This window comes from Sarcophilus harrisii, chromosome 3 (genome assembly GCF_902635505.1).
Source record: "Sarcophilus harrisii chromosome 3, mSarHar1.11, whole genome shotgun sequence".
NCBI classification, from domain to species: Eukaryota; Metazoa; Chordata; class Mammalia; order Dasyuromorphia; family Dasyuridae; genus Sarcophilus; species Sarcophilus harrisii.
In genome coordinates this window covers 573,593,072-573,604,100 of record NC_045428.1, presented here as the reverse complement: position 1 = coordinate 573,604,100, position 11,029 = coordinate 573,593,072, and the positions used below count along the sequence as shown (strand labels likewise).

Genomic DNA, 11,029 nt, shown 5'->3' with positions numbered 1-11,029 from the left:
GCCAGTGTGACCGCGGCCGCCGTGGGAGTCGCAGCCCCCCGCACCCCGCGTCCCTGCCTCCCTCGGTGCCCCCGTGTCGCCCCTGGGATGCGGGGCCGCGCCTCGCCATGACGGGCTCGGGCCGACGCGCTCTCCGGCTGCAGCCCCAGGCGGCGGCTCCTCTCTGGGCGGTGCTGCGGCGCGCCTTCGCTGTCCGACCCGGCTCCTGCTGACTGCGGCTGCCGCTGCTCGCTCTCCTCCTCCCGCCTCTCCGCTGCGCCCACGCCCGGCTCGGCGCTGGTCCTGAGGTGAGGCCGGGGGGAGGACTCGGAGGGGGCCGTTGGGGGCCGGGGAGCAGGAAGGGGGCGCGCGGCCCCGGGGGAGGGGAGGGAGGCGAGGGGAAGGGGCGCGCGGCCCCGGGGGAGAGAGGGGAGGGGGCGCGCGGCGCGGGCAGCTGGGGCCGAGAGAAGGGGAGCGCCCAGAAAGGACTGAGGGCGGGGGACGCTTTAGTGGCGATTGACAGGCCAGGAATTCGGGCGAACCCTCCCTCCCCCCAGCCTGCCCAGCGTCCCCCCCCTCCACCACTTCCCCCAATTCTTAGGGGATCCGGAGGGAGGTGGACCCCACTTGGTGTGTGGGGGTGGGGGTGGAATCAGGGAAGCTTCTGGGCATCCTTTCCCCTCTGACAGCTGGTATTGCAGGGAGATCAAATGGACTTCTCCCTTCCTCTCATCCTCCCTCCCTCCCTTTCTTTCCTTCTTCCCTTTCTCTCTACCCCCTTCCTCTTTCTTTTTTTCTCTTTTCTCCCCCTGTTACCCTCCCTTCCTCCACCCCCGTCTCCCCGCCACCTCCCCTTGCCCCGCTTCTCTCTTTTTCCCTCCCTCCGCACCGAAGGGAATCCGGTTTATGATTTCCTCGGACGAGTGGTTAGCGCGCTGCCCCTCCTCGCAGTGGTTCTTTGCCTGGGTTAGCAACTTAGGGCTTTGATTGTGGATTTGATTCCCTTTCCCCCTGTTGTTTACTCTCCTTTCTTGCAAGGCACCAGGCCCACCGTGTTTTTGTTGCTCCGACCTCCAAGGTGCTGATGGGGACTAACTTGATCTCTGGGCAGCTGGATGCCAGGATTCTTCTGGTGGTACTTTCCAATGGCTCACGGAGAAACTGGTTAATTTATTTTCAGAGGGCATGGGGGAAGGTTCCGAGTCTTGTCTACTCTTTGGATAGAAAGGCGACTTTTTCGTCTGGAAACCTTGCACTCTCAGTTTTTTAGGTTTTTGCTGTCATTCAAGGCTCCAATTGGGAGCCTTGTAATTATTCCTTTTTCTGAGACCACCGATGAAATAAGAGACACCGAATGGGAAAGGAAAAACTAAAGGTTTGAAGGCTCGAAAGAGGAGAGAGCCTGAAAAGGAAGGATCTTATTTAGTAATGTCCAGATGTGGTAAAGGCTGTATGTAGGTAGTCTCTGTATTCACAGAATAGAATTACCATGGCAGCCATATTGGGAGGATGATCTGACAATCCTTTAGGATCCAAGTCCGGGCTGCTGGAAGGTACGGAATGACAGCCCTGGCTGCTTTCAGGGTGACTGGTTGCATTAGAGGCCAAGTTGTGGGGGTTGGGCGGCTGCTGGAGTAGACTAGTCATTGTTCATATAAAACAGAACAATACAGTCCATTTCTTAAAAGTAGAATTGAGCTTTCAGGTCATATTTTTTCATTGGTGAATTGTAAAATTGGCTACAAATCTGAACTGCCCTCAAGATTTCTCTTTTGCTTTAGCATAAGATATGATGTGTTATTGAGTGGGCTTGCCTAAAGATATTTGCGAGCAAATAGGATTTGTGCTAAGATTAATCCTGGTAGGTACTTGATTCAGCATATTTTGCTTATCTTTAAAGGTTCTATAACTGTGAATGTTAAATAAAAATACTCTGATAATGGGGGCTTGGTCCACCATTATAACTATGGTCATTAGCTATTTTTATGTAATCTTGAGTTAGACTGCCCACAGGGGATCTTTTAGGTGGCTGCTTCACTTATTACACATACTGCTTTGTGTCATCCTATGTTTCTGAGTACCTGTCATATCTTTAAATGGAAGTGCAATCTTTAGCATGTGGCAACCTTTGAGATGTATCATCTTCGATTTTAGGAAAAGGGTGCCATTTTGTTTCTGTAGCATAATTCTGATTTAAATCTTTACTCAGTATTCAGATAAACAGTAAAGTCTGACATGTTTTGTGGTTTGGTTAGAATAATAGTTGATTATCTAAAGAAAATTAGATTACCAATTGATCATATGGTGGAAGGTTAGTCTTTCATATTATCAGAGACCTTTATATTATTTCATTTTAAGTTGAGGACTAAACACCATGTGTTATCTACAGTCACTGGGCTGGAATGGGACCTTGAGAGATCAGCTTCCAGCCTTTGTGTTCTTATTATATATTCTATGTTTTTATTTATATATAATATATATCACATGATATATTATATATGTATTCTTATATATTATTCTTAATATATATTATGTAATATATTATTATTAGAAAAAAAGGATTTCTTGAAATCAGTTAAATAACTGACCTTATTATATAAAAATAGCACTTACAACTTTAATCATTTTGGTTTTAAGCCTTCCTTTTAAAGTTTTGGAGATTCCTGTGCAATATTGTAGTTCAGGTAGATACTAAATCATTTTCAAACTGATTTAAAAATGTGACAATTTGAAATTGGCTGTATAATTTTGTTTCCCCTAATTACACAAATGTTTTTAAAAATAGATTAGTTTTTTAAAATGATTGGAGAATTCCATCTAATCTGTTTTCAACATTTATTTATTTATTTTTATGTGAGATCTGGTTAGCTGAATTATGAATCAGATATGGAGGCAGCAAAATCTTAGGAATTTGTGAAAGCCTATCCCTTGACAAATACTTTTCTAAAATTTATCCAGCTGATTACAGTGTCCAGGTTTTAGAACTGGCTGTTTTTTCCTTTACAAGACTAGATATGAATCCAGTTCCTTCTTTTTCCTTTCTTTCATGTTTTCCAGTTTGAATCTATGCAGTGAATAAATACCTAAGAATAGTCTGCCAACAAAGTGTTTCCAAGGCAAAGTGATTCACTCTAGATTATTTTCCTGACCATAGTCTTGGCCTGTACAAAAATAAAGAATTGGGCTTCTCTGTTCTCTCTTATATACCCCTTCCTAAGGTTGCTGACCTTAACAGGTCTTTTTCTGAAAGAAATATATCTTGTTATTTGACATGGCTTATTTTCTGATGGATTTGAAATTAAGGACATTTCCAGTTTACATTCTATAACTGTCTCTTTGAAAGATTGGTCTTGTTTAATGGACAACAGTGAATTTTTACAATTTGTGTAGGAATGTGAACAGAAACAAAAGAACTTATAGAAATTCCTTTTATTTTTTAATTATTAGATTGTTAGAAAAATTAGAAAAAATTGATACCAGTATGACTAACATGCAGAAAGTCTATGAAAATGTGTCCTTAACTTTTTCCTGAGGTAGAATTTCTTCTTAGTTGAAGCAGTGACCATTTTAAATATCTCACTAGGACTGTTATCAATTAATATTGGATGCCTAAGTAAAGACTTCAAGGTATTTATGTATAGACTACCACTTGTAGATTGTATAATGAAGTGACCAAACTCATTCTTTTTTATTCATCCTATTTTCTGTAACAACTAAGAATTTTACCCCTTACTACTTCCATCAACTAGCCAAAAGTGATCCAAATTGCAATAATTTTTGTTGCCTGTGTCCGAGTTTGCTCTCCCAACTAGATTGTAAACCCCTACAAAGATAGGAGACTATGTCTTTTTTTTTTTTTTTTTTTTTTTTTAATTTAATAGCCTTTTATTTACAGGATATATACATGGGTAACTTTACAGCATTAACAATTGCCAAACCTCTTGTTCCAATTTTTCACCTCTTACGCCCCCACCCCCTCCCCTAGATGGCAGGATGACCAGTAGATGTTAAATATATTAAAATATAACTTAGATACACAATAAGTATACATGACCAAAACGTTATTTTGCTGTACAAAAAGAATCAGACTCTGAAATATTGTACAATTAGCTTGTGAAGGAAATCAAAAATGCAGGTGTGCATAAATATAGGGATTGGGAATTCAATGTAATGGTTTTTAGTCATCTCCCAGAGTTCTTTTTCTGGGCATAGCTGGTTCAGTTCATTACTGCTCCATTAGAAATGATTTGGTTGATCTCGTTGCTGAGGATGGCCTGATCCATCAGAACTGGTCATCATCTAGTATTGTTGTTGAAGTATATAAATCTCCTGGTCCTGCTCATTTCACTCAGCATCAGTTCGTGTAAGTCTCTCCAGGCCTTTCTGAAATCATCCTGTTGATCATTTCTTACAGAACAGTAATATTCCATAATATTCATATACCACAATTTATTCAGCCATAGGAGACTATGTCTTATGTGACTTTTGTGGCCTCTGCAATGCTTAATGATTTATATTATGCTTCATATTTAAATTAAGCATATGGATATTCAAACTTAGAAAAATGTATATAGCAGGGAATAGATTTGTTTTGTATTAATTGAAGACATTCAACATGTTGGATAAGATCCCCTGTAGAAGATTTATGAATCCTGTAGATAAGAAGGTATGCAAGGATTGGATTTTATACCATTGGAAGAAGTACCTATATGGTTGTTTGTGGTCTTTAATCATGTCTACTTTCCATAGGGTTTTCTTGGCAAAGATATTAGAATGGTTTGTCCTTTTCTTCTTCATTGGATTAAAGTAAATGGAGTTTGTGACTGGTCCCCAGGATCATACGCCTAATAATTGTCAGGAGTAGCACTTGAACTCTGTTCTTCCTGACTCCACTTTATCCACTGAATCACTTAGCTGCCTCAATACCCACCAATGTGGTCGATCAGAATTCATCGATTGAATATTTGCCTGTATTCCAATAAATAAGATCTCCTATTACTTTTGCATTTTGTATAATTTTCTTTAGCTCCTTTCAGTTCAAATTAACTTGATTTCTAAAATGCAAGAATTTTTAATCTCATGCTTAGAAATGGTTTGAGCCCCACTGAATAGAGAATTCTGTCTTATTCTGCTCTAAAATATTGTGGTTATTAAAAGCAGAATAGCAAGCTATTTGATTTGTCAAACTATCAGACCTTTAACCCAAGGATACATTTTTTGTGACAAAAAATAAATGACAAAAAAGGATCTATCAGGAGTCTTCTTCCTCCTCCCTCCCCCTCGCCACTTTTCTCCCACCCCCAAGGACTTTTACTTTAGTCAGATTTACCTGTGGTTAGGTTTTGATAAGAATATCTTCAAAAGGGAATGAAATTACTCTGTCGTTAACTGTCTTTTTTATGGCAATCTTTACTTTGCTAAATATCCATCAGTGTATGGCTAAATTCATCTTATTCATCAATACTCTTGTCCATATCCTCCTGCAAATACTCACAGACTCCATCTATCATACTGGCAGTGGGGTGGGTGGGTGGAGCCTTCCTTTTTTATACCCTTTGACTTGGAATGAATTGTTTCAAGGGAATTTCAATGGAACACAGGACTTTCCCTCCATCAATTATTCTTTGTTTGTGCTACATGACCCATCCAATTCAGTATTCTTTTGGTGATGCTTATGATTGTAAAGCATGAAATGCCAGTCTATAAAGAGTTAAAGTTTTAGATTACCCAGAGGACAGTGGTGTATATGAGTAAGTTGTAGTGTATTATTCTTTGTAACAATTGTACAGGATAACCATCATTAATGTTATTATCAAAGAAGTATAAAATCAGAAGGATTATATGTCCATTATTGTTAAATAAGAAAAAGGAAAGTACTTTTATTTTTTACTAAAATTACTATAATGGTCTATTTTCTTTTGAAAAGGAAGCTATTTAAAACACTTTAGTGAATAGTTGATATTTTCTTGCCGAAGTCCCAATTTCTAACCAATCTAGTTTAATGCATTTTCTTTTTGGAATTAAAAAGAAAGCAGTTTTTTATTATTGTAAATATAATTATTATCATTATAAATTTAATTGTAAGCAAAGACTTAAGATACATACATAATAGGGAATAAAATCTTAACACCCTTAGTTAACAAAGTAAAGCCAACCAACTAAAATAATTGACACTGATGAAACAAAAAAATGCTTTTGCTCTGAATTTCTAAGTCCCTCTGAAGTTCTGTCAACTTCTTTTGACTTTATGTTTTTCATTTTTTCTTAAAATACTTCATTGATATGGTAATAAATAATTTTTCTTTTCTTTTTTTACTGAGGCAATTGGGATTAACTGACTTGCCCAGGGTCAGACATCTAGGAAGTGTTAAGTGTCTGAAGTCAGATTTGAACTCAGGTCCTCCTGACTTCAGGGCTGGTGCTCTATCCACTATGCCACCTAGCTGCCCCCAACAAATAACATTTTTAAAGACAGTAAGGAAGATGAAAAATAATCATTATAAATGATCAATATATCAGAAAATGTCTGAAAATATATACCATGTACAGTCCTTGTGGACTTTACACCTCTGAAAAGGAGTGGGGTGTATAAAACTTCTCAAATTATTTCTTTGTTAGAGCCATGCTTATTCTTTATCATTTTGCAACAATCATTTAAAAACTTTTTTGGGGGATTCTTTCCATTTTCTTTGTTGTAATCATTGTATATATTGTTTTCTTGATAATTTCATTCTGTGTCACTTCATATAGACTTTTTCATGTTTCTCTGAATTCAGCTCATTCATCATTACTTTCATCATGTTACATTCATGTGCATCAATTCACTTAGTCATTCTCCATTGATAGACTTGTATGTTGTTTCCAGTTCTTTGCTACTACAAAGAAATGATGCTATAAATATTTTGGTGTGCATGTGGACCTTCTTAATATGATTTGCCTCCTTGGGATATAAGCTAAGTAATGGAATCTCTGGACCAAATGGGCATTTTAGTTACTTTGTTTGCATAATTTCAAATTGCTTTCCTGAATTATTATACTGATTTACATTTCCACCAACAATGCTCCAATGTGCTTTTCTTCTTACAACTGTCCAACATTGACTATTCCCTTTTTTTTTTTTTTAATAATTATAACTTTTTATTGACAGAACCCATGCCTGGGTAATTTTTTACAACATTACCCTTGCACTCATTTCTGTTTCGACTTTTCCCCTTCCTCTCTTCACCCTTTACCCCAGATGGCAAGCAGTCCTATGCATGTTAAATATGTCAAAGTATATCCTAGATACAATATATGTGAGCAGAACCGAACAGTTCTCTTATTGCACAGGAAGAATTGGATTCAGAAGATAAAAATAACCCAGGAAGAAAAACAAAAATGCACACAGTTTACATTCATTTCCCAGTGTTCTTTCTTTGGGTGTAGCTGCTTCTGTCCATCATTGATCAGTTGGAACTGAGTTAGATCTTCTCTTTGTGAAAGAAATCCACTTCCATCAGAATACATCCTCATACAGTATTGTTGTTGAAGTATATAATGATCTCCTGGTTCTGCTCATTTCACTTAGCATCAGTTCATGTAAGTCTCTCCAAGCCTCTCTGTATTCATCCTGCTGGTCATTTTGTATAGAACAATAATATTCCATAACATTCATGTTCCACAATTTACCATTCTCCAATTGATGGGCATCTATTCATTTTCCAGTTTCTAGCCACTACAAAACAGGGCTGCCACAAACATTTTGGCACATACAGGTCCCCTTCCCTTCTTTTGTATCTCTTTGGGGTATAAGCCCAGTAGTAGCACTGCTGGATCAAAGGGTATGCACAGTTTGATAACTTTTTGGGCAGAATTCCAGATTGTTCTCCAGAATGGTTGGATTCGTTCACAGCTCCATCAACAATGCATCAGTGTCCCAGTTTTCCCACATCCCCTCCAACATTCATCATAATTTTTTCCTGTCATCTTAGCCAATCTGACAGGTGTGTAGTGATATCTCAGAGTTGTCTTAATTTGCATTTCTCTGAGTGATTTGAAACACTTTCATATGAGTGGAAATAGTTTCAATTTCATTATCTGAAAATTGTCTGTTCATATCCTTTGACCATTTATCAATTGGAGAATGCATCTATGCAATTTTTCTTCTTGTTAGGTGATATCTTGGGGCATTTTGATTTGCATTTCCCTTGCTGACTTGGAGCATTTTTTCATAATATTTTAAAAATGTATTTTCATAGTATAGTTCAGGACCATACTTAGGTGAAGGGGCAGGCCAGTTCTCTGAGAGTTTCCACAGCTGTGAATCATAAAGTTGAAGAAGTTGCAAAGCAGCCTTTGCAGATGTTCCTTGTGAATTGGGAATGAAATAAATTGGAGGCAAGAGGGAAGAGGAGAGAGGTCAGAGAACAGCAACTGCCTCTCAATCTCCTTGAATTGATATCATCCTCTCATGTGAATAGATCCATTCTACAGGTCTGAGTTAGACCTTCAGCAGCCACTGACAGGTGGCTATCACAATAGACAACTCCTTGCATATCCAAGATATGCAAACAATTAACCAATATAAATACATATATAACCATTCATCAGTAGAGAAGTGAGATGTTTGTGTATATCTGTTAGTTGTTACATATTTTGGATGCTACATCCCTTTCAGAGAATTTTCATAATTTTTAATTTAATTTCAATGTTGTCTTTTTTTTTTTTTTAACAAAAATTTGGCATATTTGGGCCATCACCAGACAAACAGTCTTGAATCTGGTTCACAATGGAATATTATTTTTGTAACATAATTGGGCAATTATTTACTGCTTAAGTAGTTAAGTATTTTTAGCATGAACCTATTGGACCATAGTTATGACTCCCTTTCCCCAGTCTAGATAGTTATTAAAGGTTTCTTCTAGTTCTAACTCTGTGTCTTGTAGAGTTTTCAGTTTCTGTATGGTTCTAGTCCTCTGTTTCAATTACTTTGTAGAGTTTTCTACCTTTCCTTGCATTCTTCATAGAGATAGAGAGATTGGACCTGTGATTTTGATAGGGACAAGTCAACTCCCCCTATTAGTGCAGGTTAGTACTTTCCCTACAGTTTATAGTCTATGAATCAGTCAACATTTATTAGGCATCTACTTTGTGCCAGGCACTGTGTTAAGCCGTGGGGATCCAAGAAAAGTCTTTGCCTTCAAGGAGTTTACAATCTAATGGGAGAAGCAACATGCTAAGAAATATATACAAAGCTAACTATATGCAGGATGAATAGGAAATAATTAACAGAGGGGAGGCACTGGGATTAAGAGGAATTAGAGAAGGCTTCCCAGAGAAGGTGGGATTTTAGTGGGATTTAAATGAAACCAGGGAGGTCAGTAGTTAGAATTGAGGAGGGAGAGCAATCCAGGCATGGAGGACAGCCAGAGAAAATATCTCAAGCTGAGAGGAACAGTGTGGAACATCCTGGAGGACTAGTGTCATTGAATTGAAGAGTACATGTCAGGGAGTAAGGTTATAAAGGGCTTTGAATACCAGACTAAGCATTTTGTATTTTATCCTGGAGGCATCAGGAAGCAAGTGGAGTTTATTGACTTGGCAGGGGTTGGAGAACTGGGGTATGGGTGCGAGTTCAAGAGCAAGTAAGAGAGAAAGATAGAAAGGCAGATGTGATCAGACCCACTTTTGGAAAAATCACTTTAGTGCCTAGGTAATGGATGAATTAAAGTAGAAAGTGACTTGAACATACTAGTTATCAAAGTCACTAGGTTTGCTCCCAGTAATACCTCAGCCTGAACTAGATTGAAATGTAATTGGGAAAATTTTTAACAAAATAAATGTGCAATAAAACTTGGATAACATTTTAAAACTAAGTCAATATGCAGCTTGTGTAGGATTAGTGGCACCCTTTTCATTTAAGTTTGACCCCACTGCCCTGGAGTTACCCAGAACTCTGAGAGGCTAATAACTTGCCCAGGATAACATGAATTTATTCATGGTGGCCAAACCTGAATCCAAGTCTTTCTAACTCTGAGGCCTACTTGCTGTTTACTGTCATGTTTCCTTTCTCTTTATAATTTTGTTGGGGCCATAATGTTATATTAATTACATTAATATATATATAATATATATATATATATATATATTTAATTAATGTACCACACTAGGCAATCATTTATTTCCCAAACATTACATTTTTCTTATACGTGTTTTAAGGACTTGATAAGGATCAGATTTTTCTGATCTTCAAAGGAAAGTGTCATGAGATCAGAATTGGGATAAGATAAAAGCCAAATGATTAGAGTAATTCTAAGCCATGTTTCATTTTGATTTCTTATGGTTTGAAATGATATGTGAGGAAAATGGTCAAAGTAGCAGTGAATTGAACTGAAAATGGGCATGTAGATTGTGATATAAATGGTTAGATTGAGCATCCCTTTGAAACTTCAGAAATTGTATGTGTGTCTATGTATACGTGTGCACATGGTATTATACTTTTACTGTATCTAGAGAGAGATAAACCTTGTAACTTTTCAGTTGAATAATATAAATAGTAATTTTAAAAATTTCTTACTATTGTATCTTATTACCAAAGAACAAAGAAGAAATAAATTCTTTTTTTTTATTATAATAACTTTTTATTGACAGAACCCATGCCAGGGTAATTTTTTTACAACATTATCCCTTGCACTCACTTCTGTTCTGATTTTTCCCTCCCACCCTCCATCCCCTTCCCTAGATGGCAAGCAGTCCTATATATGTTGAATATGTTATAGTATATCCTAGATACAATGTATGTGTGCAGAACCAAACAGTTTTCTTGTTGCACAGGGAGAATTAGATTCAGAAAGTAAAAATAACCCAGAAAGAAAAACAAAAATGCAAACAGTTTACATTCAAGGAAATAAATTCTTACTAGGGTATCTTATCTCCATATAATTTGTAATACATTTTTTAGGTGAATAGTTTTATTATTTAAGATGATTAAGTTTAAAAAATAGTATTAATGATAAATTGACAAAAAATAAGCTTATTACATTCCTTTAAAAATAATTTAAAGCTAAAGAAA

At 37.5% G+C, this 11,029-nt stretch overlaps 1 protein-coding gene across 10 annotated transcripts in view; it reads left to right on the top strand.

The window, feature by feature from the left end:
• Window positions 1-214: 214 nt before the first annotated feature.
• The window catches only part of KIF1B (kinesin family member 1B), a 193,135-nt gene continuing 182,320 nt past the window's right edge, over window positions 215-11,029 (top strand). For all 10 annotated transcript variants that reach the window (XM_031962888.1, XM_031962885.1, XM_031962881.1 and 7 more), the window contains exon 1: window positions 215-287. The gene's annotated coding sequence lies outside the window, so the exon portion shown is untranslated. The remainder of the gene's footprint in view (window positions 288-11,029) is intronic.